The following is a 26,665-nucleotide window of genomic DNA, read 5'->3' on the forward strand; positions in this document are numbered from 1 at the left end:
ACCACTCCACCATCCCCAGGCCAAGGGTGCCAGATCATGGGCAAGGGTGGCCGTGGTCCTGCTCTGAGCGTGAGGCAAAGGCAGTGGTGAAGAAGAGAGCAAGGGCCAAACCGTCTGTGTCTCAGGGAAGGTTCCAGAAGCTGCTGGACGCAGGCTTGCCACCAGCAGCCAGAACTGAGTCATCCTAGCTCGCCTGCTGCATGGGGTGGGAGGCGGGGCTGGGAGTGGCAGGCCTCCTGAGAGGTTGAATGCCAGGGTCACGTGGTGTGCCCACAAAAGCCAGCGCCCCCTTTGGGGACCAGCACCCCCACCTGTGCCGAGCCCAGGGCGGTGGACCCAGGAAGCACACAGGCCCCAGGGGTCCTGGGGGACGCAGCCAGCAGCGGGCCCCACTCTGCGACAGTCAGCTTCATGTGTCAGCTCGACTGGCCGAGGGAGGCCAGAGAGCTGGGAGCACGTGGTCCGGGAGGGGTCGGGCTCTGACGGGGTGGACTCGGGAGACAGATGCCTTTCCCGGCACAGCGGGCGTCATCCAGCCCGTGAGCGCCCGAGGGGGACAGAGGGAACGTGCTCCCTGCTTGAGCGGGGGCGCCCATCTTCTCCCGCCCTCAGGCACTGCCCTCCACCTTCTCGGGCACTCAGATGTGGCCCCAGTGACCTACACTCCCCGCTTCCCAGTGTCCAGTGGGGCTCTCCGCCTCCTTGACACTATGAATCGGGGCCTGTAGTAGATCACTCCGCAGACGTCCCTGGTAGGCCAGTGGTTAGGACCCCAAGTGTCCACTGCAGGCAGCCCAGGTTCAACCCCCAGTCAGGGAATTAAGCCTGCAAGCCTCGTGGTGTGATGTGAAAGTTACGTTAGTCGCTCAGTCACGTCCAGGACTCTGGGCAGCCCCATGGGCTGTAGCCCTCCAGGCTCCGCTGTCCATGGGATTCTCCAGGCAAGAATACTGGAGTGGGTTGTCGTTTCCTCCTCCAGGGGATCTTCCCGACCCAGGGATCGAACCCGGGTCTCCCATGCAGCAGGCAGATTCTTTACCGTCTGAGCTGCCAGGGAAGCCACACCAGCCTTGTAGAGCAGCCAGAAGACAAGAACACGCCTGTGTCTCTCTAGCCTATTGCTTCTGTTTCTGCAGAGACCCTGACCAGCCCCGCGCTTTCTCCTGAACTCACAAGCCCTCCACTGGGGACGCGGCGGGGTGTCAGACTGAGTGCACACCATTAATCCCTAAGGACGTCACGCCTCTCCTCCTCCGTGTTTTCCCCAAGCAGGGCCTCCAGGGTGCCTTGAGGGGGCCCCCCGGGCGCTCCATGCCACGGAGTGCCTGACTTCCAGCAGACCCCGCACTCGGGCCCCTCCCCACGTCTTCCCCAGGGGGTCGCGTCTCCCACCTCCAGGGCTCTTCCTTCCGGGCCGCCAGTCCATCCCCAGCAATCTGCATTTTCTCAGCTTGGGCCTCTCCCCCCACACAGATGGGCAGGCGCGTGCGCGGCTCTCACCACGTGGGTTAGTTCCTCAATGTCTTCAGGGGCGCCTGTGACGGGGCCACGCTGTGGCCGGCCCATTGGGAAGTGGAGTGCGGGCTTCTTCCTTCCGCTTACCTGGTCACCGGGGACCCTCCTGTGGGCCTGGCCAGGGCTGGGGGTGCCGAGCGGCCGGGACACCCTGTGCTCTGGCCTAGCTGGCCGTGCAGCGAACGTGGGCATCCTGGTCCTGCTTGGGCTTGGCCTCAGGTACCATTGCCATGAGACCGCGCAGAACTGAGCGCCCCGCGGCAGGAGTGATGGGCAGAACCCAGGGAAGCGTGGGCGCTGCTGCTGCAAAAGCCCGTGCCTCGGGCGCAGGCTGCCCGGCCTCGCCCCGGCCTCCGGGACTTGCCCGTCCAGCCATGGCCGTCGCTGGCGCTCGCGGGACACTTAAGTACCCGGGTCCGCGGGACAGTGTGCCCAGCCGTCAGGACTCCCCGCTCCTCGACTGGAGCCCCCCGCCTCTCCAGCTCCAGCTCCCCTCAGCGCTGGGAGCCTTGCGTTCCCTGGCCTCCGAGTTGGAGAGGAATCCCCAGGTGGGGGCACCTGTGGCCCAGTGGAGGGCAGGGCTGAGTCCAGACTCAGGTCAAAGTGAAAAGAGAAAACTTTGCTTTCAGGGGCTCCAGGGGCACCTGGACCATGTGCTGACCCGTCACAGAGACTGACCCCCCGAGACAGCACGTCTCCATGATGGCACTTCTCCCAAAGGGATCCAGCACTGTGTAAACATCTTTTCTGCCTTCTTCCGGGAAGCAATTAAGAAAGAGACAGAGATCCAATTTACAGGGACCTGGAGAATAGAAAGCTTCACTATCTCCCCCATAAAAGCAGTCAGACATGCCCAACAATGAGCTTGTAAAGCAGTACTCTGAGTTTTCCAAAAAATAATAATAGTTTTCAGATAATAAAAAAGGGAGGAGGATTCCGGCTTCTGGGAGTGACGGGCTAAACTGTCTGATCTCTCCTGATGAGAACGACTGGAGGAAACATCAAAAGATCAAACAAGAGTTTTGAAGACAATGGGGGCTTAGCAGGACCCGAGCATTTCTTTGTCTGAGATTCAGAGAGGATGTGAGCGCGGTGGGGGCAGATGTTTGTCCCTTCCGGTCGAGATCAGATGTTCCTAAAGACATTGCAACAGCTGAGAGTTGGGGGAATTGAGGTACGTTTTGCATCTCCCACCGCTGGAAGGACAGTGGGCACCCAGGACACCCGGGTGGGAGGCCGGAGTCCCATACTCAAGTGGGGAAGGGGAGCTGAACGCCACCTGCCTCGTAAAGACTGAAACCCACTTCATTCTCAAGTGAATTATAACCACTCTGTCAGCCCGGTCACCTGCCAGGTGCAGGAGGAAACGCTCTCTGGAGAGGGATAACGTCGTCCAGAGCTCTGACCATCCCCTGGGATGTTTGTGTAACAAGTCTGGTCCTAAATCAGAAACAAGCAAGCCCAGAAAAACAGGAGAACCAGAGCAGAGGGGGAAAGAACCAAGAGGAATAGAAACCAAAGGCTCAGGTGTCAGCGCCTATCAGGCATCTCTTTAATAAAAACTTGATCATGATGTTTAAGAATTTTAACAACCAGATGGAGGAACTTGGCAGGAAGATTACAAAAAACACATCAGAAGAAAATTCTAGAATTAGAAATACAAAGACCTCAGCGGTAGTTAGATGGATGCAGTCTGCATTAGGCGCAGCTTAAAAGAGAATTAGTCAAGTAGAAGATAAAATATTTAAAAGAAAGGAACATAAGAGTTCTACGGGAATGTAAATTGATGCAGCCGCTAGGAAAAGCAGTACGGATGTTCCTCCGAAAACTAAAACTAGAGCTGCCATATGACCCAGCAGGTCCACTTCTGAATATATATCCAAAGGAAATGAAAATGGGACATGGGAGAGGGCTGCAGCCCATGTTGCCAGCAGCGTCAAGGACAATAGTCAGGAGGTAGAAACAACCTTGGTGGTGAATGGATAGAGAATTTTACAGAGAAAAGGGGGTGTTTTATGTCCTAATGCAGAATTCAGTGAGTGTATACATTTCTAAAATTAGCTGAACTGTTGTGTTCATTTTAATTCTATCCTGATAAAGTTGATACAATAACTTCTCATAAACACTGAAAAGAGACGATGGCGCTGGAGAAGATACTACTCCACACATGTATACTGAAAAGTTCTGTTGAAAATCAGCGTGGGAGTGGCAGATAACTCTCCTGGATATTGGTCAGATAGCACATCCACATTCCTAATAACAGGCTGCCCTGGTGGCTCAGGGGAAAGAATCACCAGCCAGTGCAGGAGTCACAGGTTCAATCCCTGCGTCAGGAAGATCCCCTGGAAGAGGAAGTGGCAGCCCACTCCAGTGTTCTTGGCTGGAAAATCCCATGGACAGAGAGGCCTGGCAGGCTGCAGTCCACGGGGTTGCAAAGAGCCAGACACAATTTCACAACTAAACAACACCATTCCCAGTAAACACATGGAAAGGTGCTGACTGGCAGTAGGGAAAAAGCGATATCAACTACAACAATAAATTATTACACACTCATCAGATTGGGATGATTTAAGTCTGAAAACGCCAGGTGCTGAGAAGGATGTGGGATCTCAGACAGGCTCACGTGTGGCTGGGAGTGTGTTAATTTGTGCGTTCACTTGGGAAAGCCGGTGGCCTTGTTAAAATACCATCTGTGTACATCCAGTTCTGTTAAGTGCTGCTCATTTCATATATATGTGCATTTGTGTGTGTATGCATACACATGTGCTACACATGCACACATGCATACAGTACATATACAATATGCATGCATAGACATACATAAAGGCACATATGTGCACACGTGTATACGTGAATGTACATTCACACAAACATGGATGCCCTTTGGTAGACATGCATACATAATGCAATGCACACACGTCTATCCATACATGTACATGCGTGCACACACATGTGCATGTACACACACATTAGTACATGCATATGCATTCAGGCACACAAGACACATATACATGTGTGCGTGCACATGTGCACATGTATGTGTACGTGCACATGCACTCATGTACAAGCACACGTGTGTACAAAATATATAAATGCCTACACATGCATCTGGATATGCATGTGTAGTGAATAGATAACCTTATGTATGCACAAGCACACTCATATGTGTACATGTCCATATGTGTATACACATCATATACACAACTCACACATCCTACATCCACGGATGCCTGTTTGAGACTCCTTAATGCTGTTTGCATCTGTAATCCGTTTCATTGCTGTAGAGTGCTCACTGTACGAATATCCACATTTATTTATTTGTTGTACCATCGGTGGTTTTGATCCCTGACCCGGGAAGACCACACATGCCGCAGAGCAACTAAACTCGTGTGCCCCAACGACTAAGCCTGTGCTCCGCAAGTGAAGCCAGAGCATGAGAAGCTTGTACACTGCAACCCAGGAAGGGCGCACGCAGCAACAGAGACCCAACACAGCCAAAAATAAACAAACGCATAAGACTATTTAAAAAAAAAAAAAAGAAGATTCCATATGCTACAACTAAGAGCTGCTACAGCCAAATAAATAAGCAAAAAAATAGTAAACAAAATAAAAAAGAAGAAGAAATGATGAGTTAATTAACTGGTAAACATTGAGGTAAAACTAAGCAAATCTTAAAAATTAATAAATACCTTACCTGTAGGGATTTTCAAAAAGTGGAAATAGAATGTTTGCTGATAACACATCAGTAAGGAGAGAGATTGAGGCTCAAGGCCGCTAGGAGGCTGACTAACAGGAAACACTATAAAGAACCTATATCGTATTTTATGCCTTTTACATTTTACAATAGCCAATTGCACTTTTTTGAGTACAGTTCCGTGAGTTTGGCCAAGAGTTGTATAACCACCACCAAAATCCAGAGATAGGACCATTCTGTCCCCAACGTCCTGTGTACTGTCTATCCTTCACTCTTCAGCCCCTAGCACCCACTGATCTGGCCTCAGGCTCCAGGTTGGTCACTTCCAGAATTTTCCATAGAGCGGCCTTCAGCACATGTAGCCTTTTGCATCTGGCTTTTCTCACTGATGCATCTGAGGTTTGTCCTCGGATCATTAAGTGTTTCTTATACAGTGGGGTGGTCCCCTTGTGTGTATATCTCAGTATACTGATTGCTTCCCACCTTGAAGGGTGTCTGGGTGGTTTACAGTATCTCATGACGAAGACGATGCTGCTGCAAACGTTCCCACCCAGGTTGTGTGAGCCTGACCCTCATCTCATCCCAGAGCCTCAGAGTGTCTAGGCCCCTAGGCAGTGTGTGAGAGCTCACGTACTTGGTATTGCGCTTCTTCCAACTGCTTTATTTCAGTTGCTCTCACAGGCGTGCAGGGGTGGGGACTCACCAAGGTTTAACCTGGATCTTCAGGACATCCTGAAGCATCCTGAGCATCCTTTGGTATCTTTGTTTTTTTTTTAAGCCACGAGCGCTTTCTTGGACCCTGGATATGAAGCCGTTGTTGGAGACGCAATCTGCCACAGCTTCTCCAAGTCCACAACAGTTACTTAATTTACAGATTACACTTTGACTCTCAGATCTGCCTCACTCAAGTTCATGAGGTTTCCCTCCTGTGCTGTCTTTGGAAAGCCTTACACTTCAAAACGTGTAAAAACTGTGCCACATTCTACATGTCGGTCTGCGATTGCTTTGACTTAATTTTTGCATGAGTTGAGGTCAGCTGTTGACTTGCTTTGGTTGAAGGTGGTGCCTGGTGTTCCAGCACCACTGGTTGAAAAGACAGTCCTTTCTCCACTGACCTCCTCTGTGTCTTTGTCAAAACTCAGTCGACTGTCCCCATGTGGGTCTGCTCTGGACGTGTCCTCCAGCCCACTGCCCTTGGGGCAGTGCGTCCACTGACAGACCCATGTGACCTCAGTCCCAGGGGCCCTGGAGCGAGTCTGGGCACCCCTGGTGAGATTCCTCCAACTTTGATCTTTTCACAATTTATTTTGGCTTTTCTAGCTCCTTTTTCTCTCCATGTGTTTTAGAATCCTGCTGATATTTTTATTGTAATTGTCTTAAATCTATAGATGCATTTGAAGAGAACTGACACCTGAACAACTTCCAATTACTGAATACGATGGTTTATCTCTCCACTTAGGTTTCTCATTTTCTTCTGCAGATTTTATCTTCCTTCCTGCCACCGTTTCATAAATGAAATAGGTTCACATCCCTGCTGAGACCTCTAAGTTTAGGGAACCCCAGTATTTTATGTGGAGCTGCTAGAAAACCCTATAGCTAGACAGTATCTGTGTTACTCTGACAATCTGCCTTCTGCCCCACAGGGAGGCACTATCTTCAAGGCTGTTTGCTCTACAAAGGATCTTAGAAGAATAGTCTAGGACACCCTTACAGCAGAAAGTGAAGAGGAACTAAAGAGCCTCTTGATGAGAGTAAAAGGGGAGAGTGGAAAAGCTGGCTTAAAATGCAACATTCAAAAAAATTAAGATCATGGCATCCTGTCCCATCACTTCATGGCAAATAGAAGGGAAAAAGATGGCAGTAGTGACAGACTGTATTTTTGGGGGCTCCAAAATCACTGTGGATGGTGACTGCAGCCATGAAATCAAAAAACACTTGCTCCTTGGAAGAAAAGCTATGACCAACCTAGACAGCATATTAAAAATCAGAGACATTACTTTGCCAACAAAGGTCCGTCTAGTCAAAGCTATGGGCTTTCCAACAGTAACGTTTGGATGTGAGAGTTGGACTGCTTTGCAAGCATGCTCAGTCGCTTCTGCTGCTGCTGCTGCTAAGTCGCTTCAGTCGTGTCTGACTCTGTGCGACCCCACAGACTGTAGCCCACCAGGCTCCTCTGTCCATGGAATTCTCCAGGCAAGAATACTGGAGTGGGTTGCTATTTCCTTCTCGAGGAGCTTCCCAATCCAGGGGTCTCCTGCATTGCAGGCAGATTCTTTACCACTAAGTCACCTGAGAAGCCCTTAAAAGAAGCCTTCAAAGAAGGCTCAAAGAAGCTCTCAAAGAAGGCTGAATGCCAAAGAACTGATGCTTTCGAGTTGTGGTGCTGGAGAAGACTCTTGAGAGGCCCTTGGACTGCAAGATCAAACCAGTCAAACCTAAAGGAAATCAACCCTGAATACTCGAAGAGCCAACTCATTGGAGAAGACTCTGATGCTGGGAAAGATTGTGGGCAAGAGGAGAAGGGGATGACAGCATGACATTGTTATTCCGCATCACTGACTCAATGGACATGAATTTGAGCAAACTCCGGGAGACAGCGGAAGATAGAGGAGCCTGGCATGCTGCAGTCCCTGGGGTCAAAAAGATTTGGACACGACCTAGTGACTGAACAAACAAAAAGTGTGCAGAGACCAGGGGGCAGGCATGGGAATCCCCTGGTGGTCCAGTGGCTAGGACTCTGTGCTCTCACTGCAGAGGGCCCAGGTTTGATCCCTGGTTGGGGAACTAAGATCCCACAAGCTACTTGATGCAGCCAAAAAATGAGAAGAAAAAAAAAGGGAGGTGGACAATCCATGTAGGGCGTTCTCCCGTCACCCTTCTCTCAGAGTCCAGTTCATGGTGATGTGTATTCTCTCTCCCTTCTTTCCCTTGATTGATTAACTAGAAATTTTATACACTTCTTAGTTATTCTCTCATTTTTCTGCCTTTTATCAACTTCTGCTCTTAGTTTTAGCTGTTCTACTAAAGTTAGCTTTAGTGGTTCTTCTTTTTTTCAGCTTTGTTAGGTGGAAATTTACATACCTAATTTTAAACCTTTTTTCTAGGGCTTCTCTGGTGGCTCAGTGGTAAAGAATCTGCCTGTCAATGCAGGAGACACGGGTTCAATCCCTGATCCAGGAAGATCCCACCTGCTGTGGAGCAACCAAGCCCATGAGCCCCAGCTGCTGAGCCTGTGGTCTGGAACCTGGAGCCCCAGCTGCCAACACCCGGGACCCTGGGGCTGACACTCCACAGCAGGAAACGCCTCCACAATGAAAAGCCAGCACCCTGCAGCTAGAGAGTAGCCTCTGCTCGCCACGAGAGCAATGAAGACCCAGGACAGCCATAAATAAATAAAAACAATTATTTTTCTTTTTTAAAAAAAAACTTGATTTTTTCCATCTTTAAAAATATCTTTATTGAATTGGTTACCGTATTGCTTACTTTTTTCTTGCAGTTTTATTGAGATAGAATTGTGCATAGCCCTGTATAAGTTTAAGGTATACAGCATAGTTTGATCTACACGTATCATGCAGTTACGACCACAGTAAGTTTAGTGACCATCCATCATCTCATATGAACACAAAATGAAGGAAATATAAACAAATTTTTCCTTGTGATGAGAACTCAGGATTGACACTCTCAATAACTCTCACGTATAACATGCAGCAGAACCAATTACACTAATCATGCTGTGTTTACATCGCTGGCAGCTTCTTATCTTAGAACCAGAGGTAGCTCGGGTAGCCACCAATCCGGTCTCTTTCGCTGTGAGTCTGTTCGCCTCTTTCTGAAGTGCGATTCTTACACAATGCAGTGATTCAATGTTCTATACGTTTCAAAATGATCACAAGATCAGTCTAGCAACCATCTGTCAGCACACGGAGATATTACATAATTACTGACTACATTCCCTGTCCATTTCATTCTCATGACTCACTGCTTTTGTTTCTTTGTGACTCACCTATTTTGTAACTGACAGTTCACGCCGGTTCAATCTCCTTCACCTGTTTCTCTTCTGCCCTCATCCCTACCCACTCTGGCAACTATCTGTTCTCTGCATCTTTGCCTCTGGTTTCAATTCAGTTTGTTCATCTTGTTTTTGGATCCCACATAGAAGTGAAACAAGTCAGTGTTGGTCTTTATCTAACTTCACCTAGGGTATTCCCAGAGCATATTTCACTTAGGATGATGCCCTCCACTTCAACCTTGCTGGAAAGTGGCAAGACATTGGCTCTTCTTTGTGGCCGAGTAGTCCTCTATTGTGTGTGTGTGGTGGGGGGGGGGGGGGGGGGCGGAGTGCCACAACTTCAACCATTCATCTACCAACAGACACTTCGGTGACTTCCGTACTTTACTTATGATTAATAATGCTTCCGTCAACTTAGGGGTGCATACATATTCCCAAATTAGTATCTTCAGATAAATACCCAGGAGAGGAACCACTGGGCTACGTGGCGGCTCTATTTTTAATTTTTTGAGGGATCTCCATACTGTTTTCCACAGTGGCTGTTACTGGAGCTTCTTGAAACTTGTTTAAATTTTAATTTACTCTTTTTGACTTAATAATACGTTCACATGGGTGCAAACTAAAAAGAAGACACAAGAATGAAAGCCCTTTATACCATCCCTGCCACATGGAACTGGCAGTTTTTGTTATCCGTAAGGTTTCCAGTCAACAGTAGGCTATTACACCTGGTCTTATGTCCCTGGGTACGTTCCAGTATCTCCTGGTTTATAGTCTATGGGAACTTGAATAGCATTTGTATCCTGCCATTTTGTGAAAATCATATAAATTTTAATTATATTGAATTTGTTCACAGTGCTTTTCAGGTCTACTATATCCTTCTAACTTTCTGTCTACTCATTCTATTAATTTTTGAGAGCTTGATATTAAAATTCCAGTTAAAAATCTTAATTTATACTTAAAAATGATTGTAATACATAGTGTAACTATATTGTGAAATGAAAACATCTCCTGCCATAGTCATAAATAAGGAATGCCACTGTCATCAGTGATTTCTAGCCTTCAAATGTGAATACAGGCTCTCAAAACATGATCCAGCAGATGCTGCCTCCCCTCGTGGTATTTGCTGAGGAGCTGGGGGAATGCAAGAAGCAAGGTGAACAAGGAACCAGGATTGGTCCCAGATAGTTGAAGTGCATAGGAAAGGAATGAAGTCGGTGAGCCCAGAGGTGTCCATCTTCCCATACACAGAATGCTAAATTTCTTAGCTTGATACCTGATCTTCGATGTTCAGACTGCCTGTTCCCTCCGCTGCAAACTTGTATGTAGCCTGACTTGCCCCTGCTTCCTTGGAGCAGTTTCTTCAGAGCTACTGAGATGCTGTCTCCCAGGCTCAGAGCCCTAAACTTTCCCACAAAATAAAATCACTTTCTTCTTTCAGGTTGTGATTATATTTTTAAGTCAACAATTTGTTCTGAATTTTCCAAGTCTCCTGTAAGTGAGTCATCATACTTTCAGATTTTAAAAAATAAGAAAGCAATTAGCTATTAGTAGTTAATTCTAATGATTAGGGGAATAAATGTGATGCCTGGATTTTCCTCTGCAAGAGGGGTCAGTGCCCCCCGGCCCCCGTCATTCAAGGGTCGATTGTCCTTCCTTGCTTTTGAGTTTTTGCTTCTCTCGGTGTCTCAATTTGTAACATGGAAAAAACAAAATCTGACTCCTTGTTGGATCTGTTTCTTTGACTTTAACCTCTGCTTTCCGTTGCTTTTGTAAATAAAATCACTAAAAGGATGCTGTCCATATAAGCTACAAGGGTACACAACGGCCGCCTCGGGGAACCCTGCCCCTCTGTCTGACTGTGAAACTAACGTGCCTTCGTTCAGCTCTCAAGGAGACAGTCTGACGCTGCCCACCTAATGGGCACCTATGGCTGCGGAGAAGAAGGAATTACACGCGTCCTTCCCCTCCGTGGTGCTGGCCAGGGCCAGCAAAACCAGTGGCCTTTTTGCTGTACTTCCTCACCAGCTCTGCCTCTCTGGTCTGTAAAAGAACCTGACACCCAGGCTTGAATGGGATGGCTATTCTGAGACATTAGTCTACTGTCTTCTCAGTCAGCCGGCTCTCTGAATAAAGGTGCATTCTTTGCCTCAACTGACCCGTAGTGTGGTGAGTAGAGTGAGCTTGAACTCTGTAATACATCAGGTTCTTTTTTTAAGTTATTATTTATAGGAGCTCCTCATACATTAGAGAAATGCGTCTCTCTCTGTGATTGATTGTCATTTGTTCAGTTTATCAGAAGCCTTTGACATGGCCTATTAGGGTTTGGGGCCTCACTGGTGGCTCAGTCGTAAAGAATCTGCCTGCCAAAGGTGGGGAAGATCCCCTGGAGAAGGAGATGGCAACCCACTCCAGTATTCGTGCCTGGAAAACCCCACTGACAGAGGAGCTTTGTGGGCTCCATGCAATCCATGCAGCCAAAAAAGAATCAGACAGGACTTAATGACAACAGTTAGGGCTTCATCCAATGAAACATTGAAAAAAAATGTTTAACTAAATTAACTTTTTTAATGAAGGTAACCAAATTCAGGGGTTTGGCTTCTGGGTTTAGTGTCATGCTTAGTAATACCTTCCCCACATCAAGATGCTAAAACAACAATAACAGAAGATGATAATGGGGATAATGACCGCTCACTCCCAGCTAGTGAGTCATAAATGCTGGACCATTGTAAGGGTTTAACACCTATTAGCGTGTTTGAGCTACCAGCTCGCTCTGCCGTTATTTCATTTTATAAACAAGGAACAGGAAGTGCAGAGGCTCAGTGACCTTCGCAGGGTCGCAGAGGTCACTCCCACCTGTTTGAGCCGGGATGGACACCTGGACGGTCTGGCCTCAGAGCCTCAACTTAATCCACCCTGCTCTGCTGTCACCATCATCTGCTGGAAGCTTTCACAGTTTCACTTATTATTGTTAAAATCATGGATCCCTCTGGAACTTAACTGGGGGCGGGGAGATACAGGCTCATTCCCCACCCCACCCTGTTCTGGCTGTGAAGTAATAATGCCATGGTCCTTTCTCTAATACTCCACCGTCCCCGTGGTTTGACATTCCACTTTAGCACAGCCTCCACCTTTGCTCTGGACACGTGAGAAGCAGAATATTTGCTGCCATGTCAGTAAACCAAGGATGTCTGAGCTGGTGAGCCCAGAGGAACTCAGGATGAGAAAGCCCCAGAGAGCTGGGATATGAATCAAAGGAGAGTTTTCAGGGAGCCTAGACTCCTGCATCTTCCCACACAGAGAAAAGCACTGAATTCCTTAACTTGGGATGTCTGATTTTCTTTAATGAACAGCACACTTTTGACATTCAGACTACCTGCTCTGTTGCAAAACCTCTGTATATCCTGGCTCCCTCTCTCGCCTCCTTGGAGAAGTTCTCTCAAGGTCACCTGAGACGCTGTCTCCTGGGCTTAAGTACTAAAAATTCCCACCGAATAAAACAACTCTCAACTTTTAGGTTGTGCATATCTTTTATAAATTGACAACCCTCAGTCCCCAGGGAGCTAATTCAAACTCCGTGACTACACCAGCCCCCAAATGCTGAAGTCCAGCTCAGACCTCTTTCCTGAGCTGGACTCACAAATCCGGTTTTCTGGTCAACATCAACCCTCGGATGCCTCCCTCCAAACCCTACATGCCCCCAACCACCAAACCTACTCTCCCCTCCCGCATCTCCCAGCTCAGCAAAAGGAAGTTCCACCATTTCAGGTGTTTAGGCCACACACCTTGACCTCTCTCCCTTCACTCACCTAATCCATCAGCAGGTCTCACGCAAAACACAAAAATGGATTTGGAGCATGAGGGCTCCCACCAGGGTCCGTTCCATCACTTCGCAGATCTCTGAGATCCAGGAGGAAAGCAGACCCCCAGCGCCTGCAGACCAGCCGTCTGTGACGACCGTGACCCTGCTCCGTGTCTCCATTCAGCCTACGTCCTTACTGAACAGTGTTCCAGACACCCTTGACCTGTGATGGCTTAAAAAATAATCACAGCCCGAAAGCTGAGAGTTGCTCTGTTCAGTGGGAATTTTAGGACTGCAAGCCCAGGAGACAGTATCTCAAGTGACGCTGAGAGAATTGCTCTGGGGCGACAAGGGGAAGAGCGAGGGTTTGTAGACGTTTCCAATAAAGGGCAGGGACTCTGAACACCTGAGGTATTTTTGTGAATTAAAGAAAACCAGGTATGTCAAGTTAAGGAATTTAGCACTTTTCTATATAGGGCCATAGAATCTGGGCTCACTGCAATCATTCCTATAACATGCACCAATATTCTGTACTTTCACATCCTGAGTTTCCTTGGGGCTCACCAGTGGTGGCTACAAATGCTGATGACTGTACCATCCTTTGTTTACTAATAGAGCAGGAAATATTCCATTTCTCATGGTTAAAACCAGCAGCCAGTAGCAGCGGGAAATTTTTCAAAGCATCTGTAGAAAATGCACATAGGAGAATAAAGTAAGAACGAGAGTAGGCTTGAGAATAAAGTAAGAACGAGAGTAGGCTTTGCTGCCAAAATATTGGCCCTCTGTGCACTGATGCAGAACAGAGTTTTGGAGGAAACAGAAAGAGCGGCTTTATGTCTTTGCCAGGCCTAGAGGGGACACAGCAGGCTAGCACCTCGGAAACTGTGCCCGCCTCCCTGGGGATCAGGGAGCAGCCTCACTGTCAGGGTTCATGCTGAGGGGTTGGTGACAAAGATCAAAGCAGTGATGGTCTGGGATTCTTCTGATGGGTTGGTGGTGAGGTCAGTAGGTGGCAGCATCATTAACCGGCAGGTTCCAACTGGTCTGGGGTCTACGTGCTTGTGGGCAGCCTGCCACGGTTACTAGTTCACGTCCACCTGGAGGGGGTTTCAGTATCAGCAAACAGCTCAAAGATATCCCTCGGTGTATCACTTGAGGGGGAACCAGGACCTTGCCTCAAAGCGTAACTGTTGTCTTTCTTGACTGTTTCTCCCTTGACTCACATCTCCTCCCTTCCCTAAATAGCAGCTGCTGGAATCTGCCCCTTGGACCTCAGGGAAGGTCATGGAGGCTGCGTGAAGCCCATTTCCTGTAACCAACGGAATGGGGGCGCACAGAAATCTTTGTGCCCAGGAGCCCCACAGGGTCCTGCTCGGAATCATCGCCAGAGACAATTCAACTTCTAATACAGGAGAGCAAGCTCTGGAAGAAGCTGCAGACCTGAATTTCTACATTCAACGAGAATTCCTTTAAAAATGAAGGCAAAGGAGAGCTCTTTTTTTTCCCCCAGACTTCGAAGAGTTGAAAGGATTACTAACCAGCAGACCTGAACATCAAGAAATTTTCAAAGAAATCCTTCAGACAGAAGGAATGTAGCATCAGATGGAAATCTAATCTACATGAAGCAATGATGTGTACCAGAAATGATATACATGGAGGTGGAAAATATCTTTAAAAGAGAACTGGTTGTTCAAAGCAAAAACTGGAACAATATAATGTAAGGTTTATAATGTGGTTTAAGTAAAATGTATGACATTAGCACTAAAGCTGAGTGGAGGCAAGGAGAAGTATGCTATTGTAAAGCTCTTATACTACATATAAAGTAACATAACATTACTTGGAGGTGTAGAGAGAAAAATTGAAAACACGCAATATAAACCCTGACTTGTCCAGCAAAATAGCAAGACAAAGAATTATAACTAAGAAATAATTGAAGGAAATAAAGTAGATTCAGCAGAAAGAAAGAAAAAAAAAAGAAGAGAAAAAGAAGAATAAAGACCATATGGAACAAATAGAAAACCAATAGCAAGATGATAGACTTAAATTCAACCATATCAATAATCACATTAAATGTAATTAATCTAAAAATATTAATTAGAAAGTAGACATTGTCAGATTACATTAAAAAAGAAAATCAAGACTCGACTATATACTATATATAAGAAACTTGCTTAAAACATAAGACACTAATACATTAAAAGTAAATGAGTTAGAGATAAACCCATGTACTTGTGGTCACCTAATCTAAGATCAAGGAGGCAAGAACATACAATGGAGAAAAGACAGTTTCCTCAATGAGTGGTGCAGGGAAAGCTGGACAGCTACATGCAAAAGAACGAAAGCAGAACATCGTCTAACACCACACACAAAGATAAACTCAAAGTGGATTAAAGACTTGAATGTAAGCCCAGTTATTACAAAACTCTTAGAGGAAAACATAGGTAGAACACGCTTTGACGTAAATCACGGGAGGATCTTTTTCGACCTACCTCCTAATGAAAACAAAAGCAAAATAAACAAGTAATGTCAAATTAAGCTTAACAACTTTTGCAGAGCAAAGGAAACCATAAATAAGATGAAAAAACAGTCCTTGGAATGGGAGAAAATATTCGCAAACCAAACAGCTGACATAGGATTAACCTCCAAAGTACAAACGGCTCGTCAGCTCAATATTAAAAAGACAAACCACCCAACCCCAAAATGGGAGGAAGACCTGAACAGGCATTTCTCCAAAGAAGACATACAGATGGCCAAGAGGCATATGAAAAGACACTCAACATCACAAATTATTAGAGAAATGAAAATCAAAACTATAGCGAGGTACCACCTCACACCAGTCAGAATGGCTATCATTAAAAAATCTATAAACAATAAATGCTGGAGAGGGTGTGGAGAAGAGGGACCTTTCCTACACTGGTAGTGAGAGCGTATAGCCTCTATGAAGAATATAGTCATAAAGTTGGTACAGTCATTATGGAGAACAGTATGGCGGCTCCTTAAAAAACTAAAAATAGATCTACCATGTGACCCAGCAATTCCACTCCTGGGTATACACCCGGAGAAAACCATCATTCAAAAAGACATATGCACCCTCATGCGCGTTGCAGCACTGTTTACAATAGCCAGGACATGGGAGCCATCTAGATGTCCATCAACACAGTAGACAAAGAAGACGCAGTGCGCTAAATGAGCAGGAAATTCAAAGAAAGCGGATATGTGTGCACGTGTGGCTGGTTCACTCGCTGCACAGCGGAAACTAACATGGCACTGTAACGCGGCTATACACTCCAGTAAAAACTAATTTAAAAGCAAGAAGATGTGGTGCCTGTATATGGACTACGACTCAGCCATAAAAGGGAATGGAACTGGGCCATCCGTAGAGATGTGGACGGACGTAGAGACTATCACACAAGTAAGTCAGAAAGAAAAAAACCGAATATCGTGTATTAACATATATGTGGAGTCTAGGAAAATGGCATAGATTACCTTATTTGCAAAGCAGAAATAGAGACACAGACCCAGAGAACAAACCTACGGTCACCAAGAGGGCGAAGGGAGAGGAGCTGGGATGAACTGGGAGACTGGGATTGACGTGTGTACACGGGAGTGTGTAGCAGAGGCAACTAACGAGAACCAACTGCACAGCACGCGGAACTCGACCCAACGCCCCGTGGTGAACGGACTGGAAAGGAGTCCAAGGGGGAGCGGATGCATGCATGTGTTGATTCACTGATGCATGGCAGAAACTAACTCAAAACTGCGAAGCAACTACACTCCAATGAAAATTAATTTTTTAAAAAAGTAAAGGAGTGGGAAAGTGTCAGAGCTGTTTGTATTATCTTAGTACAAAGAACATTTTGAGCAAAGAATATCAGCAGACATAAAAAAGCTCATTGCATAATGATAAAGGGGGTCCGTTCATCAAGAGAACAGCATCTTTAATGTGAATGCACTTAATAACAGTGCTTTAAAGTACATAATCCTCTGTCCATGGAATTCTCCAGGTGAGACTACTGGAGTGAGCCATCATTCCCAATCCATGAATAAAAATCAGGGCCCTGAAAAATAGACAACTCTGCAAACATATATTAGGAGATTTGAACAACTCTGTCAATGATACAGAGCATGAGTAAGCAGAAATCAGGATGGCTATGAGGATTTGATCACCACTGTTAACGGAATCAGCATCAAGACGTTTACAGAGCACTCCGCCCACAGAGCAGAATGCACATCCCCTTCAAATACACACAAAGTGTTTGCCAAGAGAGGCCATACTAGGGTATGAAAACAGTTTTCATTCAGTTTGGTTGTCCTTGCAGCTCAGTCCCTAAGTCGTGTCTGACTCTTTGAGCCCCACGGACTGCAGCACGCCACGTTCCCCTGTCCTTCACCATCTCCCGGAGTTTCCTCAACCTCTTGTCCACTGAGTCAGTGATGCCATCCAACCAACTCATCCTCTGTCGTCTCCTTCTCCTCCCGCCCTCAATCTTTCCCAGCATCAGGGTCTTTTCCAGTGAGTTGGCTCCTCACATCAGGTGACAAACTATTGGAGCTTCAGCTTCAGTTCTTCCAATGAATATTCAGAGTTGATTTCCTTTAGGATACACTGGTTTGTCAGAATTGTCTAGGATTGAAGGCAGGAGGAGAGGGGACAATAGAGGATGAGGTGGTTGGATGTCACCAGCAGCTCAACAAACCTGAGTTTGAGCAAACTCCGGGAAATAGTGAAGGGCAGGGAAGCTTGGCCTGCTGTAGTCCATGGGGTCACAAAGACTCAGACATGACTGAGTGACTGAACAACAACAAAGATTTGTCACAGCTTTCCTTCCAAGGAGCATCTTTTAATTTTGTGGCTGCAATCACCATCTGCAGTGATTCTGGAGACCCCCAAAATAAAGTCTCTCACTGTTTCCATTGTTTCCCCATCTGTTTGCCATGAAGTGATGGGACTGGATGCCATGATCTTGGTTTTTTTGAATGTTGAGTTCTAAGCCAGATTTTTCACTCTCCTCTTTCACTTTCATGAAGAGGCTCTTTAGTTACTCTTTGCTTTCTGCCTTTAGGGTAGTGTCATTTGCATATCTGTGGTTATTGATATTTCTCCCAGAAATCTTGATTCCAGTTTGTGCTTCATCCAACTCGGCATTTCGAATGATGTGCTCAGCCTATAAGTTAAATAAGCAGGGTGACAATATACAGCCTTGACGTACTCCTTTTCCTGTTTGGAACCAGCCCGTTGTTCCATAGGGGTCCTGTTGCTTCTTGACCTGCATACAGGTTTCTCAGGAGACAGGTAAGGAGGTCTGGCACTCCCATCTCTTTAAGAATTTTCCACAGTTTGTTGTGATCCACACAGTCGAAGGCTTTGGCATAGTCAATAAAGTAGATGTTTTTTTGGAACTCTCTTGGTTTTTCAATGATCCAACGAATGTTGGCAATTTGATCTCTGGTTCCTCCACCTTTTTCAAATCCAGCTTGAACATCTGGAAGTGCATGGTTCACATACTGTTGAAGCCTAGCTTTAAGGATTTTGAGCATTACCTTGATAGCATGGGAAATGAGTACGATTGTGTGGTAGCTTGAACATTCTTTGGCACTGCCTTTCTTTGGGATTGAAATGAAAACTGACATTTTCAGTCCTGCAGCCACTGCTGAGTTTTCCAAATTTGCTGGCATATTGACTGCAGCACTTTCACAGCATCAACTTTTAGGATTTGAAATAGCTCAGCTGAAATTCCATCATCTCCACTAGCTTTGTTTGTAGTGATACTTCCTAAGGCCCACTTGACTTCACATCCCAGGATGTCTGGCTCTAGTTGAGTGATCACACCATCGTGGTTATCTGAGTTATTGAGAACTTTTTTGTACAGTTTTTCTGAATATTCTTGTCACTTCTTCTTAATATCTTCTGCTTCTTTTAGGTCCATACCATTTCTGTCCTTTATTAAGCCTATCTTTGCATGAAATATTCCCTTAGTATCACTAAGATTCTTGAAGAGATCTCTGCTCTTTCCCTTCTGTTGTTTTCTTCTATTTCTTTGCATTGATCACTGAGGAAGGCTTTCTTATCTCTCCTTGCTATTCTTTGGAACACTGCATTCAAATGGGTATATCATTCCCTTTCTCATTTGCCCTTAGCTTCTCTTCTTTTCTCAGCTATTTGTAAGGCCTCCTCAGACAACCACTTGCCTTCTTGAATTTCTTTCTCTTGGGGATGGTTTTGATCACTGCCTCCTGTACAATGTTATGAACCTCCATCCATAGTTCTTCAGACATTCTGCCTATCAGATCTAATCCCTTGGATCTATCTCTCACTTCCACTGTATAATCACAGGGGATTTGATTTAGGTCATACCTGAATGACTTAGTGGTTTTTCCCTACTTTCTTCAATTTAAGTCTGAATTTGACAATAAGGAGCTCATGATCTGAGCCACAGTCAGCTCCGGTCTTGTTTTGCTGACTGTATGGAGCTTCTCCATCTTCGGCTGCAAAGAATATAATCAATCTGATTTTGGTGTTGACCATCTGGTGATGTCTATGTGTAGAGTTGTCTCTTGTGTTGTTGGAGGAGGGTGTTTACCATGACTCCATCTTCGACCTACTGTTATAAAAACCCTCCTCAATTTTTCTTGTGTTGAGACATAGTTTTTAAAGGTAGAAGTCTTCCTTTGTTTGGCAAAGCAATAAAGCTGTCCTTTCCTGCTTCACCCAAAACTCTGTCTCCGGAATTTGATTCGGCACCAGCGCGCAGAGCAGGAGCTTCCTGTTACTTTAGAAACGAAGACACTTCTCAAGCCAAAGAGCTAGTCGCTCAGTCGTGGCCAACTCTGTGACCCCATGGACTGCAGCCGGCCAGGTTCCTCTGACCACGGAATTCTCCAGGCAAGAATCCTGGAGTGGATAGCCGTTCTCTTCTTCCAGACTTTCAGATTAAAGTTGAAAACAACCAAATTGATGTTATTCACAGGAGACACACACAAAAAGAAAGCTATATATTGGTTAGAACTGCTTTTGAATACAAATAACAGAAATACCAATGAACAGTGGTTAACAAAGTAGATTTATTTTCCCTGTAAAAGTCTCGATGTATGTGGCTGCTGGTGTTGGAAAAGAACCTGAACAAGAAAATATATATATATATATATATATATTATATAATATATATAATATATGACTAAATTATTTGCTGTACACTTGAAGTGACCACAACATTATAAATTAACTATAGTTCAATTTTTTTAAGAAAATAAGAGAAAAAGAAAAACATGTTAAATTTAAAATAAGTGGAAGGAAAGAAGTAAGAGGGAAAAAGAGTAGAAATCTATGAAGTATGAAACAGAAAATTAATGAAACGCAAGCTGATATTTTTTAGAGGATCAAAAAAATTGATAAAACTCGATCTAGACAGATTGATCTAGAAAAGGAGAGAAGACACAAATCATCAGGAATATCGGGAATGAGTGGTGGTTACAAGAGATCCTCCAAAAATGAGAAGAATAATAAGGATGTTGCCTGAAAAACTGGGTTTGCCTCATGGTAGATGTTGAGCCAAAAGGCACAGCCAAGCTAATGATCGAGAGAAGAAAGGATCTATTATTTAGAGCAAGTAAGGAGAACACCAGCGGCCCTTCCCAAAGCACTGTCTCCCGCCAGAGTCCAAGGCTTGAGTGATTGAAGCCAGGAGGGTCAGAGCAGGTCACCTCCACCCCTTCGGTCCAGTAGGTCTGGTGGCTGAGACTTCAGGCTCATCGTCACCAGTGAAGCAGAACTGAGCTTTTACAACTGAATTTTTATCTTTGATGTTGTTACTTCTCTTGCCTGACTACAGTTTGTTCTTTTGTTCCCTTTAGATTCCTGAGACCCGTTAGAGGGTTAGCCTTGTGGCCAGGCTTAGGTCCCCCAAAAGGGCTGCTCTTACCTCAAAAAAGGGGATGAAATGAACAACTTATGCCAACACATTCAACCACTAACCTAAGATATGCAAATGACACCATCTTAATGGCAGAAAGTGAAGAGGAACTAAAGAGCCTCTTGATGAAGGTGAAAGAGGAGAGTGAAAAAGCTGGCTTAAAACTCAACATTCAAAAAACTAAGATCAAAAAATAAAAAGAAAGAAAAGAAAACGAAGATTATGGCATCTGTTCCCATCACTTCATAGCAAATAGATGGGGAAAATGGAAACAGTGACAGACTTTATTTTCTTGGGCTCCAAAATCACTGTGGATGGTGACTGCAGCCATGAAATAAAAGACGCTTGATCCTTGGAAGAAAAGCTAGGACAAACCTAGACAGTTTATTAAAAAGCAGAGATATCACTTTGCCAACAAATGTCCATCTAGTTAAAGCTATTATTTTTCCATTAGTCACATACAAATGTGAGAGTTGGACCATAAAGAAGGCTGAGTGCCAAAGAATTGATGCTTTCAAACTGTGGTGTTAGAGAAGACTCTTGAGAGTCACTTGCACAACAAGGAGATCAAACCAGTCCATCCTCAAGGAAATCAACCCTGAATATTCACTGGAAGAACTGATGCTGAAGCTGAAGTTACAATACTTGGGTCACCTGATGTGAAGAGACGACTCATCGGAAAAGACCCTGATGCTGGGAAAGACTGAGGGCAGGAGGAGAAGGGGACGACAGAGGATGAGATGGTTGGATGGCATCGTCGACTCAGTGGACGTAAGCTTGAGCAAAGTCAGGGAGACAGTGAAGGACAGAGGAGCCTGGGGTTCTGCAGTCCATGGGGTCACAAAGAGTCAGTTGTGACTGAGCAGCTAAACAGCCACCAACCATTCAACCACTAAGATGAAATGAACCAACCACCAAAGTTCAGGGAAAGAGGTACATACGGGAACTTTCCCGGTGGTCTGGGCTAAGACTCCTGTATCCCTGGTCAGGGAACTGGATTCCATATGCTGCAACTAAATGATCTCTAATGCCACAGCTAAGACCCAGCACAGTCAAATAAATAAATTAAATGAAGATTAAACAAAAAAAGAGAGAGAGACAGACAGACAGACAGATATGCCTCATGGCCCCCTATCTGTCAAAGAAATTGAGACTATACTTTAAAGCCTTCCCTCAAAGAAAATTCAAGGACCAGATGTCTTCACTGCTGGACTCTACCAAACATTAAAAGAAGAAGTAATACTAATTCGACACCAACAGTTCCAGAAAACTGACGAGAAGAAAGCAAGCAGTTCCTGGTTCACCCTCTGAGGCCAGCGTTGCCCTGACACCACAACCCGGCAAGTGTATCAGAAGAAAAGAGCAACAGATGGTGAACATGAGGGAAAGGCCTCAACGAAAGATTAGCAAATCAAATGCCAAAATGTATAAACGGACACTATATTATGACCAAGTCGGGTATATCCCAGGAATGCCAGGTAGTTTAAGCATTTGAAAATCAGTGTGTTTAATTCACCATGTCAACAGACCAACAAGAAAAACCATGCAATTCTCCAAAAGTGCACAAAGAGCATTTCACAAAATCCAGCTTCCACGCATGAGGAAAGCTTCCCAAAAACAGAATAAGAGGGAATTTCCACCACAGAGTTGTGGAATTTCCATAAAAGGCATCTATGGAAGACTCACAAGGAATTCCCTGGTGGTCCAGGACTCAGAGCTTTCACTGTGGTGGCCCAGGTTCAATACCTCATCCGGGATGTAAAATCCCGCAAGTCCCAAGGCCCCAAAACAACAGCAACAAAAATGTACAGCTAACATCATCTTTAGTGTGCAAAGCTGAATGGTTCCTCCTGAGGTCAGGAGGAGGGTGAGCCTGCCCGCGCACACCACCACTGATGCATGGGGCCTGGAGCTTCAGCTGGTGAGGTGAGGGAGAGGAGAAAAGTGCACTCAGATTGGAAAGGAAATAAAGCTGGCTTGATCAGGGGAAGACGTGAACATCTTTGTAGAAATCCTACAAGAGTTACTAGGACTAACGTGAGAATTTAGCAGGATGTTAGGACAGAACGTCACTAAGCAAAAATCAGCTGTGTCTCTGTACACCGTTGTTGTGTTGTTCAGCCTCTAAGTCGTGTCTGACTCCTTGCAATCTCTTAGGCTGCAGCATGCCAGGATTTCCTGTCCTTCACTACCTCCCAGAGTTTTCTCAAACTCATGTCCATTGAGTCAGTGAGGCCATCCAACAATTTCATCCTCTGTCATCCCCTTCTCCTCCTGCTCTCAATCTTTACCAGGATCAGGGTCTTTTCCAATGAGTCGGCTCTTCACATCAGGTGGCCAAAGTATTGAAACTTCAACTTCAGCATCAGTCCTTCCAATGAGCATTCAGGGTTGGTTTCCATTAGGATTGACTGGTTTGACCTCCTTGCAGTCCAAGAGACTCTCAGGAGTCTTCTCCAGTACCACAATTTGAAGGCATCAATTCTTGGGCATTCAGCCTTACCTATGGTCCAACTCTCACATCCGTATGTGACTACTGGAAAATCCGTAGCTTCGGCTGTATGGACTTCTATCAGCAAATGGATGTCTCTGCTTTTTTTTTTTTTTTTTTTTTGGCTGTCTAGGTTTGTCCTACCTTTCCTTCCAAGGAGCTGGCATCTTTTAATTTCATGGCTGCATTCATCATCTGCAGTGATTTTGGAGCCCAGGAAAATAAAATCTGTCACTGTTTCCCCTTTCTCCTTAATCTATTGGCCATGAAATGATCTGTGCACTGGTGCCAAATCAAATCCTAGAGACAGAGTTTTGGATGAAGTAGAAAAGGATAGCTTTATTGCTTTGTGAGACAAAGGGAGACACACCAGGCTTCTGCCTCGAAAGAGTATGTCTCAACCCCGAAGAACGTGGTGCAGGTTTTTATAACAGTGGGTCAAAGGTGGGGTCTAAAAAGATCAGGGTGTGAACTGGGCTTGCATCCCCTGTGACTGCAGCCATGAAATTAAAAGCCGTTTGCTCCTTGGAAGAAAAGCTATGGCAAACCTAGACAGAGTATTAAAAAGCAAAGACATCTCTTTGCTGACAAAAGTCTGCATAGTGAAAGCATATGGTTTTTAACAGTAGTCATGTATGGATGTGAGTTGGACCATAAAGAAGGCTGAGCCCCGAAGAATTAGTGCTTTCTATTTGTGGTGCTGGCAAAGATTCTTGAGAGTCCCTTGGACTTTGAGGAGATCAAACCAGTCAATCCTGAAGGAAGTCAACCCTAAATACTCACTGAAAGGACTGATGATGAAACTGAAGCTCTAATGCATTGGCCATCTGATACAAAGAGCTGACTCATTGGACAAGACAGTTGGATGGCATCACCAACGTGACAGACAGGAGTTTGAGCAAACCCTGTAGACAGTGAGGGACAGGGAAGCCTGCAGACCATGTCAAGAGTCAGACATGACTTAGCAACTGAACAAACTCATCTCTTCTCAGGTGGTCAGTCTCCTAATCTTGATGACCTTCTCTTCTCCCTTTTATCTTGTTTCAGTTGGTTTCATGGCTGCTTCTCCCTCAAATAGCAACTGTTTAATCTGCACTTTGAACTCAGGGAAGGTAGGTCATTGAGACTGGAGCCTTGCCCACAAGAACTAGGGGGACAGAAAGGCCTCTCTGCCTGGGAGCCCCACAGGGCCCCATTCAGATTCATTTCCACTCACTAATAACGAACACTTGGAAATCAAAGGGGTTTGGCCCAGTTTTTTATTTTGTTTTGTCTTTGGCTGCCCCACAGACCACATGGGGTCTTAGTTCCCCAATCAGGGTCTGAACCTCTGCCCCCTACATCGGAAGGGCAGGACAGTGGACCACCAGGGAAGTCCCCAAAACTGAAGTTTCAGAAAACCACTTACAAGAGAATATAAATAGTGAATATTTAGGTTATAATTTGACAAAAGAGGACCAAGACTTGAACTCTGAAACTATAAAATATTTAAGAGAAATTATAAAATAAACAGAGATATACAGTATCCATGGATAGAAAAAAAAAAAGGTGAAATCAGTGTTGTTCCCCAAATGATTTACAGATTCAACCCAATCTGAGTCAAAACTCCAGAAGAATATTTTTTGTAGAAATTGACAAGCTTATTCCAAAATTCATATGAAAATGCAAAGGACAAAAGATGACTAAAATGATTCTGAAAAAGAGCACTGCTGAGCAGCTTGCCCTATGGGATTTATTATAAAACTTCAGTAAAGGCCAAACGTGCATAATGTTGGTATAAAAATAGACACATAGGTAGATGGATCGGATTAATGTCCAAAACCAAACCCAGGTGCACATGGCTAACAAGGCCATTTAATAGAGAATGGATTAAACACCTTTTAAACAAAAGGTGTTGACTCTAAGGAATTTATAATAAAGAATGTGACCTTATTATTTAAAAAAAATAAAAAATAAAAAAATAAACAAAAGGTGTTGGAACAACTAGGTCGCCATAACATAGACAACAAACCTTACCTCACATTGTAGACAAAAATTAATCCATGGACCTAATACAAGACAGAAAGTAGTAAAGTTGTAGGAAAAAAAGCATAGGTAAAAATCTTACTGACCTCAAGGTTAGCAAAGATTTATTAAATAAAACGTGTTAAAAAGAGCATAAAAGGAACATACACCAATAAAATTGACATTAATTTTTTTATACATCTCTTTGAAAGATACTGTTCAAGAAATGAACAGACAAGTCACAGGCACGAAAAAAAAAAAAAAAATGCTTGCAATGCGTATAGCTTTTTGCAGAAACACAAAGACTTGTGTCCAGAATACATGAAGAAGCCTTTCTGCTCAGCAATAAGACAGCACGCTAGGAAAAGAGGGCAAAGATGTGAGTGAGCAAAGAAGAAACGGTCAACGAGCACATGGAGCGACGCCCTAGTTCCTAAGTCACTGGGGAAACACAAGCTAGAACCACGTGAGAAACCAGCAAACACGCATCTGAACAGTTAAGGTGGAGCCTGCCAACCACAAAAAGGGCCGGTGAGGCTGCGGGGCCGTGGGGCTCCTCGTGCTGGGCCAGGGGCAGCGGAACACGAAACGAGCGCTTGGCGAACACCGTCTGAACACATATTTAAACACTACCCACTCCAAGCATATGACACAGCCATCCCACCACCGGACATTTACTCAGGACCAAGAGCAGGCATGCCCACAAACGTCCCAGCAGCCTTAGGCGGCGGGGTCCTCGGCTGGAATCCACCACGCGTCCGCCAACACGTACCCAGAAGGACAGCAGACTTATTACAGGAGCGACTGATGCTAAGTCGCTTCAGTTCTGTCTGGCTCTTTGCACACCTGAGTACTGTGGCCCACCACGCTCCTCTGTCCATGGGATTCCCCAGGCAAGAATACTGGAGAGAGCTGCTATTTCCTTCTCCAGGGGACCCCCTGACCCAGGAACTGAACCCACATCGCTTGTGTCCCCTGCTCTGGCAGGCAGGTTCTCTGCCACTGGGGACACCTGGGGAACCCCTCTTATAGGAGAGTACATGTCAGCAAAAAGCAGGAACCCCCCTGCACCGTTGGTGGGAATGGAAGCCGGTGCAGTCCCTGTGGAGAAAGTATAGATGTTCCGCAAAAAACTAAAAACAGAATCACCATATGATCATCAATCCCACTCCCGGTGGGGGACATGGACAAAATGCTTATCTGAAAAGACATATGTTCACACCCCAGTGTTCACGGCAGCACT

General features: G+C 45.3%; 1 non-coding gene across 1 annotated transcript; it reads left to right on the forward strand.

The window, feature by feature from the left end:
* Positions 1-7,919: 7,919 nt before the first annotated feature.
* On the forward strand, positions 7,920-7,993 carry TRNAE-CUC (transfer RNA glutamic acid (anticodon CUC)). Its single transcript has one exon. It is a non-coding gene; the product is annotated as a tRNA-Glu (tRNA).
* Positions 7,994-26,665: the final 18,672 nt, after the last annotated feature.

The sequence above is a fragment of the Muntiacus reevesi genome, chromosome 5 (genome assembly GCF_963930625.1).
Source record: "Muntiacus reevesi chromosome 5, mMunRee1.1, whole genome shotgun sequence".
NCBI classification, from domain to species: domain Eukaryota; kingdom Metazoa; phylum Chordata; class Mammalia; order Artiodactyla; family Cervidae; genus Muntiacus; species Muntiacus reevesi.